Source organism: Monopterus albus, unplaced genomic scaffold, assembly GCF_001952655.1.
Source record: "Monopterus albus unplaced genomic scaffold, M_albus_1.0 scaffold125.1, whole genome shotgun sequence".
Lineage (NCBI taxonomy): Eukaryota > Metazoa > Chordata > Actinopteri > Synbranchiformes > Synbranchidae > Monopterus > Monopterus albus.
Genome location: NW_018128005.1, coordinates 230,319 through 239,124, shown reverse-complemented (window position 1 = coordinate 239,124; position 8,806 = coordinate 230,319). Strand labels below are relative to the sequence as shown.

The 8,806-nt window shown below is 40.7% G+C and overlaps 1 long non-coding RNA gene across 3 annotated transcripts in view; it reads right to left on the bottom strand.

The window, feature by feature from the left end:
- The window catches only part of LOC109967072 (uncharacterized), a 12,936-nt gene extending 10,948 nt beyond the window's left edge, over window positions 1-1,988 (bottom strand). The window contains exons 1-2 of one of the 3 annotated variants that reach the window (XR_002275870.1): window positions 1,777-1,988; window positions 755-848 (exon numbers count right to left, since the gene is read on the bottom strand). This is a non-coding gene — a long non-coding RNA (uncharacterized LOC109967072). Of the gene's footprint in view, window positions 1-754; window positions 849-1,320; window positions 1,452-1,561; window positions 1,752-1,776 lie in introns of those variants that run through there. The other 2 variants (XR_002275873.1, XR_002275871.1) reach the window with 2 other exon arrangements.
- Between the last annotated feature and the right edge of the window lie 6,818 nt (window positions 1,989-8,806).

Sequence of the window (8,806 nt, the reverse complement as noted above, 5' to 3'; positions counted from 1 at the left end):
ATTTTTATGGACAGAATTTCTAGGTGCAGCCAGGGGCCGGAGGGAGTCCGGTTTGGGGACCACAGGATCTCGTCTCTGCTTTTTGCAGATGACGTTGTCCTGTTGGCTCCATCAAACCAGGACCTCCAGCGTGCACTGGGGTGGTTTGCAGCCGAGTGTGAAGCGGCTGGGATGAGACAACACTCACACACCTAGTTTCTAGCACATTCCAGTAAAGCTGGCGTGGGCAGAGGTTGGCCTGCTCATGCCAAGGGCCAATAGTATTAGGATGCGTGTAAAGCCCAACCTCTGTACGGGGCGGCCTCCACCCAAGTAGATAAATGTGCTCACAGATAATAGTTCGGGGCTCTTTGAGGACAGAGTTCCTGCAGAAGTTCTGTTGCTCTGAGCCCAGCGCTGCTTTGCCTTACATGTGCCCAGACTTTGAGTAAATTTTCTGTTGATTTTATACAGTTCTCTTCTGTCTTCTCTACTCATGCTTTCAACTGAAGAACTTGGTCTAACAGTGTCATCCGCAAACTTGACAATGTGGTTGGTGCTTTAGATGCTAACACATCCAGAAGGAAGAACATCACATCTGAACCAAATCTGAGTCCTTTGGTTGCTTTTAACCCTCTCCATCTCAAAAAGCCAAACTGAGGTTAACCCTGGTTTTTGCTTTTTGTCCTGTGCAAGAGGTGACATTTGACTTATCAGACAAAATGGGAAATCTTAGTTAATGCGCCTTTAACAGCTGAATGAAAAGCTTACTGACCATATTTTTAAAAGTGTATGCGTCCTCATTCTGCCAACAGCTGGCTTCAACATCAACACCTCCACATTTGAAGTTGATGTGGCTTCATTTTTACCTGCAAGATATAAACAGGGGAAGAGCACATACTATATGTCAACAACTGGGACTTAAATCTGATTTCCCAAAGAAATATGTCACAGACGGAAAAAGTATCTCAAAGATATAACCAGTCTATCCTAAAAACAGCACAACAGTTTAGCAAAACCGCCACCTGTGGCCAGAATGGCACATAAATTAATTTAATTAAATGTTTTGTTAAAAACGCCGGCCTTCAAGACACAATAAGTAGTTTTTAAATATGAATAGAATGGGTAGGCCTAACTACTGCCTTGTAATGTAATAACATTTATGACATGTTATGGTTGGGGGCAGTTTAGAACATACTAAGGCGAAATTAGAAAGTTTATCACTCCCATTAACGCTAGCTGTATCACCATTAAGCACATGGGGTTAAAGTTGGGTTAAACCAAATAACATTGACTCCCATAAGCTTAAAGTAAGGCTAAATACTTTTAATTGCTGCTCACCACAACGCATCCCGGTTAGCTGGTGTGCTAGCATCACCTGTGGCTAATTAACTGGCAACATTAAGCTATGAGCTAAACACGTTAGCATGTTTAACCGCTAACTTAACATAAAGACTCAGCCTTTGGTTACAGTTTACATAATTAATATGCCGAATTAGCCATTAGCGTTTTCTGTTTGCTATGTACTATCGGATAAAATGTAAATGATCTCTCAGTTAATCTGATATTGAAGAAAACTTACAAACGACATGATTTTCAGGCAAGTTCTGGAGTTACAAAGAGCGTTCATTTTCTCTGATTTTTAGGCGTGTATATGGACATTTATTGGAATTTAATAATGTCTTCACAAAGTCTATGTCACACTGAATATAAAACATAAGTGTCATAGAGTTGTGTTCACATTTGACTGAGTTATGACCCCAATTTCTGCAATCAGGTGCTGATGAAGTCGCCTACCTCCATGAGCTGGGTCTCACTGCTGCAGCTACTGCCCCCTGTTGACAAGCAGCCTAAACAATAATCTACTTCCTGTTGTTTTTAAGGCACCTGTCGACTTTGACCTCGCCTCGACTTCGAAAACCTGGAAGTAATTTGACTTTTCGTAGGTTGAAACTGCCTTAAATGGTGCGAAAAGCTCAAATTTAAATAAGCAACACTGACCTATGGATCACATTTCCTAACATCCAGTAATAAATAGTTACTTCATTTCAACTTTAACTTTCCAGACAAATTTAATTGCAACTGCTAACAAGCATGTAGATAATATTGATATTTTATTCAGTATATCTAGCAAAACAAACAAACAAAAAAAACGGTGCTGTGCTTTAATCATAACACACTTTTTCAGCTGAACACCACACACCCACATTTCACAGAGACTTGTGAGATAGGTGGTTATGGTACATATTCTCATCTGGCAGTTTATTACTACTCTAATGTACAGCGGTCCAGCAATAAATACTCTCTTGGTGTTTATATTATTTTGCCAACTCTGTTAGCGATAAGGCCAAGCAAAATAACAAACGCATAATGCAGTACAGCACAAACCACAGCCTCCAACATGGCCACACAGTTAACAACACCTCTTTCTCTGAACAAAAAGTGAATATCTTCACCGTCATGGAGGATGATTTACTGCAGGACTGTGTAGACTGCATTAGCTTTAATTTGGTGTACCTAATACAATGACATTGGAGTTTACAAGACTTGTAATTGTTTCACCATTATACAAACTGAGTTACAACTACAGTACATACACAATAAAAGGCTGAGGTGTGATCCACAGTTAACCTTTGCCCCTAAATAATACAAAGTTACTTTAAAAATACAACAGATTAATAGCATTAAGAAAAAATACTTATGTCAGCCCCTTTTCCTACACTATATGTTCCACACTGTTTATATTTACTACGCACTAAAGTGATTTTGTAATCTGAATTGTTTCAGTAACTGAACCTCATAGCTTCACACTGTAGTGCTATAAACTACACAGTTCCCTTCCCATTTTGCCAGCACTGTTAAAGTCACTATGGCGCTTAGATATGAACGTTTTCTCATCCCATTCTCTGATAAAGAACAGCTTGTAGATAACATAACAGCATTCAGAATAATGAGTCGGGTTTCATGAAGCATCTGGCTGGTTGCTGCTCATCACTTCTGCTGAATTGTTGGGGGAAAAACTCATTCAGAGGGGAAAAAACACGAGCAGTGGACTCAATCATGAATGTGGACACAGTCTGCCTGTGTTTTTTTTTGCCTCAGTGTGAGTCTGTGATGCTCTTTTTTCTTTTCTCCATGACCCACTGACCTCCCAGCAGAAGCAGAGAGATAGAGAGAGCCTTCAGTTTTTATAGGTGTGCAGTTTTATTCCTATTCCAAGACCCATGCAGAACTATAGATTTTCCAGCAGGGAGCAGTGTTAGAGTGTACTTGTGTCTGCAGATGCATGCTGAGGTTTGTCCCAGTGATTTGTTTGTCCTGATGAATGAGTTCACCGACTCTCATTAAAGCAGCCAAGCAGGGAGAAACAGTCTGCTTGTCACCAGCCCCACTGTGGCTGTGCGGAGTTCAGCCGTTTCCCTGGGTTGCTCTCTGTCTGCCTCTGTCCATATCTGTCTGTGTTTGTCTTCATTTATCTCTGTCTACCTGCCTCGTCCATCACGTTGCAGACAGCATCCCTCCATCTACATTTCAAGCATTTAGCTGATCCTGTCACCCAGAGGAGGTAAAGATCGTTTCTTTGCTGGAAAAAGTGCTAAAACTGCTACTTTCCCAGCCAGAACAAAAGCAAGGACTGAGGCTTAACAAAATCAATCTTTAAAAAAATTACAATTTTAACTGTCCTGCAGTACATCAAGAATAATTAGATGCCACCTTGTAAAAACTACACAGTCTAGTACAATAGTCCTGGAATAAGCCACAAAGGTTATTTAGCCTACTCACACTGACATAAATGGGGTGGGCACAAAACGCAATGCAAGTATAACACACTGCAAAGCAACTGCACCACAAACTCCATCTTAAATGACGATACTGTTGAATCAATACCTTGAGCAAAAGCGAAACATTATAACCGTCATTTTGTTTCAGTAACCCTAAAGGCCAAGGTCAATCAAAGGACACACTACAGAAGAGTTCACTAACATTTACAAGCAGCAGGTAAAGGCTAAACATCCAGACCCAAAACTGCAACAATTCACCACAGAATATCCAAGAAAACTTGTCCTCATTTGCCTTAATTTTGACCATGCAATTTTGCTCTCCCAGCTGGAACACCAGATTGGCTTGAGAGGCACAGTTCTAAAATGGTTCACTTCTTACCTGACAAATAGGACCTTCTCTGTGATGATTGGCGATTTCTCCTCCACCATAGCTCCTCTCACCTCGGGCGTTCCCCAAGGCTCGATTTTGGCCCCACTACTATTTTCTTTGTATATGTCTCCACTTGGTTCAGTCATATCAAGGCACAATGTTCATTTTCATTTTTATGCGGATGACATTCAGATTTATGTGCCACTGACACTGGGCGACAGTGGTGCACTTATCCTGCTGCAAAATTGTATACGTGACATAAAACTCTGGCTATCGCAGAATTTTCTGCACTTAAATGAGGACAAGACAGAACACATTGTGTTACCTAGTTTAGGTGCCCTAGCACCTGCATGTACTGGCACTGTGAGGAACCTTGGAGTCATTTTGGACACTGATTTTAATTTTGATAAGCAGATCAGATCAGTGGTTAAAACCAGTTTTTATCATTTGAGGCTCTTAATGAAGGTGAAGCCTTTTTTATCGTATGCCGATTTAGAAAAAGCCATCCATGCCTTCATTATCTTGCGTCTTGACTATTGTAACGCCCTCTATGTTGGAATCTCTCAGTCTCTTCTGCGGAAGTTTTGTTGTCAAATACTCCTACGTTTTCCCACATCCCCCCTGTGCTTCGCTCACTACATTGGCTGCCAATACAGTATAGAATTAATTTCAAAATATTAGTTTGTTTTAATGGCCCCAGGCTTTGGAACTCCCTACCGCCAGAGCTTCAGGCCGAAACTGAGCTGGCAGCTTTTAAGTCAACTCTGAAAACCCATCTTTTTAGACAGGCCTTTGGTATTTAGCTCGTCTTAATCTTAACTCGTTTGTAACTCGTTCCCTGTTGTTTTATGCTGTTTTATATTCTGATAGGGATGTATTTTATTTTTGGGTTTTTAATACTTTGTAGTTTGTTTTGTATAGGTTTTTGTTTTATTATTGTCTTGTATTAGTGTCCTTTTGTGAAGCACTTTGGGCTCCTGTCGAGTTGTAAAGTGATATATAAATAAACTATTATTATTATTATTGTTAATTTAAATGTCTTGCACTCTGTGGGATTCTACGCATTTTTGATTTATTTATAAAGTAAATGATGAATCAAGAATAACCAATTAATCAATGTAATTTACCCATATTTCAATTATTGTACTGTGTCAATTACTAAAGTAGCAGAAAACCCCAAATTTTAACTTCAAGCTTCTTTTCTGTCAATCATCTTACAACCTGCTGAGGTGACCACACAAGCTGATCTTTTGCTGAGATAAATATCAATCAATCTGCCGGAAATTCAACTCAATAGGACGTCAACCAGCTCACCTCTGCAGCCTGACATGATCCTGATGCTGCACAGTGGTGGCCATTGTGGCAGAAGTGGAAGGAGGCGGGCAGAGCAGCTGGCTGACTGGTTCTGTCTACAGCCACAGTGCAGGAATTCTTCAGCTCTATTCAAATGCACAGACAGTAGAATCACTGTATCAACACAGTGTGCCCCCCTGAGCCTGTGACAGATTACTCATGGTGGCTTGGGAATGTGTTTGTGCATTTTATGCATATATCTGTAACTGTGTATGTCTATTTATCAGACCCTTGCAGCCCTCCAGACGTTTCATTTACTGTATATATGGATCGTTGTCTGACAGCCCAGTCTATATTAAACCTGTTTATTTCCAGCTGTCTCTGTGAATAATCCCTCACTCTCCTCTCTGCAGACGTTAAGGCATTCAGGTCTCTCTCACATACGTTTCAGATGTAATGGTCCTTTCTTTTACGGATGAGATGAGATCTGGGAGCCTGTCTGCCTTTGCAGAAAGCTAATCAACATGTCTGCCTGCCTCTGCGTTGTTGCTCAGCAGAGACTAAAATCAATTTCTCGACAAGTACAGCAGGACAGTAAAAGCAGCAGCAGATTGTCTTGTACCCACCACCAGAAAAAATAAAATTCATCCAATATCACAGTCATCAAGGGGCCACTCACTGGATGGAGGAGAACATGGGGTGAATTAGCGGTCAGTGTACACAAATACAACCAGACAGTGACTTTGCCCTGCATGCACCACTGTAGGCCAGTTAATAACATATAGAAACTATTTGCAGTGGTTCACAGCTGTCGGATTGTCCTTGCTGGGTTGTCTAAAAATACCCTTGAACCAGCAGCATGAATATAGAAGCTGAAGAGAAGAGATGATCTGAAGTATCTTTAAATGTGAATCCTGTGAGCATGCGCTGCAGCAAATTACTTATTTCTTTGTAAATGCTATGAAAGAGAGGCACAAGGTGAAAGAAATCGAGCTCAGGAGTTTTTAAAAAATGGGATGAGCTACTTTTGCTTTCCAGAGGAAGAGATTAAACAAAGGTTGGAGGTAAATTTCATTTGAGCTGGTTGGTTTGACCACATAATTAATGTTGACTGGAGGGTAGTGTTGTAGTAAGCTTCTGACACGGGTCCAGATTTTCAAGACTCCTGACTTGACATGGACTTGAGCATTGACTGCATTCGGGCTGGGCAGTTAGAAACTGACTTTTTTGTAATAGGCCATAATAATTTGTCATAAGATACTGATATTAAAACCTGTTCACCTGCCCCATACTGTATCCAGTGCACTTCCATCAAAGCGCACACTCTGCCTTTCTTTAAATGATTTTTTTATCAGATTGATAAACAATATGGTGATGCAATACATCATTTAGTAAGTTTGGAATATAAAATGCTGACAGCTGTGTCAATTGTGTTTAATGTAAATCTTGACTCTGACTCAACTCTGATTATTCTTTGGTGACAAAGACTTGACTCAAACTCAAAAACTGGGGACTCCAGACTCGAGTCAGATTCAAGGTTTAGCGACTTGACTACAATACTGGAAGTACCAGACCGCCCCTCTGTACAGATTAACATGACCGGGAAGGATTCTTGGAGGAGCTTTTGAATCCATTACCACTCTTATTTGCACCTGACCTACTTCTTCTTCTTCAACGATGGGCAAGGCTCATGGGCAACATAGGACTTAGAGCTGCGTCTCATACCAAATTGATGGACAAAATATAATTAGTGAGAAATGGAGCTTAAATAAATAAAGCTGGTCATAATATAAAGCTATGTTATCTGGGAGAGAGCCATGTTTCTAGGTTAAGCACCACTGCAGCAACTGAGATAAAACTGGGCATTCAGATTATAGAAAACACGTCCAGTACCAGCAGCCTCCTTGGGGATAACACAGCTCCCATTTCGATTATTTTGCTGATTAGATGCTCACCGTCAACCACCTGTAGATCTCACTTCTAAAATAATAGTTTGTGTACACGCATCATTTAGTGAAACTGGCACCTAAATCTTTGTCGCAGTCCATTGCATGCTTGCTGAGCTCTGTAATCTTCTTGATCCCTCATTTCCTGCCATCTTCCACTGCTGCCTCCTTCATTATGCCGTGTCTACACTGACTCTCCCTCCTCTGTGATCAGTCACCTCCAGCAGAATTATAATAATGTCTTAACTCAGCTCAGTCTTGTTTGTAATATCCGACAGTTGCCACCCAGTCCTGTAAATTAGTTGCGTGTTACAGATTATGTCCCTGTTGTCACTGTCAGGGTTTTGTTTTAGAAAGATAGATCAAATATTCCAATATTCACTGTCTCAGTTAGTCGTGTGACTTCAGGGAACAGAGGTTGAATTTAATATTTTCATGTTTGCCAGTTCTCCCCATTTGTCTTGTACCTTGAAGGAATGACTCATTGTGACTGAAATATTCCAGGCTTCAACATTTCAACTTGTAGTGAACTACTGGAGTACTGAATTACTGAAGTAATCACTGTTATGCTGTCTTGTAACCGGAGGCGAAGTTTGGATTTTAGAATGTGAGCTGAATATTACAAAGCAGCCCGAGGTGAGGGTAGACAACAGAGTAACAAAGGCAGATTGCTCCAGTTGTGGAGGTGGGGTAAAATACAGTTCACTACACAGCACTGGCACTTCCTGTGATCCAAGTGAACACTGATCTTGGCTTATTGGATTCTAGGAAATGTATTTCAAAAGTTGAATCAACAGCCTGACATGGAGGCTATTTATCAGACAAAAGCGGTCCTGAGTTGGACAGAAGGTCTTAGTAAGTCTAACCTCTGTTCTTCACCCTCACAGCCTGACTTTTTGTAGGTCACACATGCTGGAACATGAGTTCAGACCAGCTACAAACGATGTTAGAGAAAAAGCCCTCACAAGTTCTCTTACTAAATTAGAGGATAAAGATACACATGATTTCTCATACAAATCAAAAATACTAATTTATGAGCAATACAATTCAACACTCAGTCACATAAATGGCTTCTTTGCTAGTTCCATCAAAAAGCTAAAATGAAAAGCCAAAACACTGTACCTGACTTTAGATGACATAGCTCTCACCTCCAGTACTACTGTGAGGAACCTTGGAGTCATCTTTGATCAGGTTATGTCCTTTAAATCACACATAAACCAAGTCTCTAGATCTGCCTTCTTTCACCTGCGCAATATTGCAAAAATCAGGAGCATCCTGTCTCAAAGTGATGCTGAAAAACTGGTCCATGCATTTGTTACTTCCAGGCTGGACTACTGTAACTCTTTACTATCAGGATGTCACAATAATTCCCTAAAAAGCCTCCAGTTAATCCAAAATGCGGCAGCCAGAGTACTGACAGGAACTAGCAAGAGAGA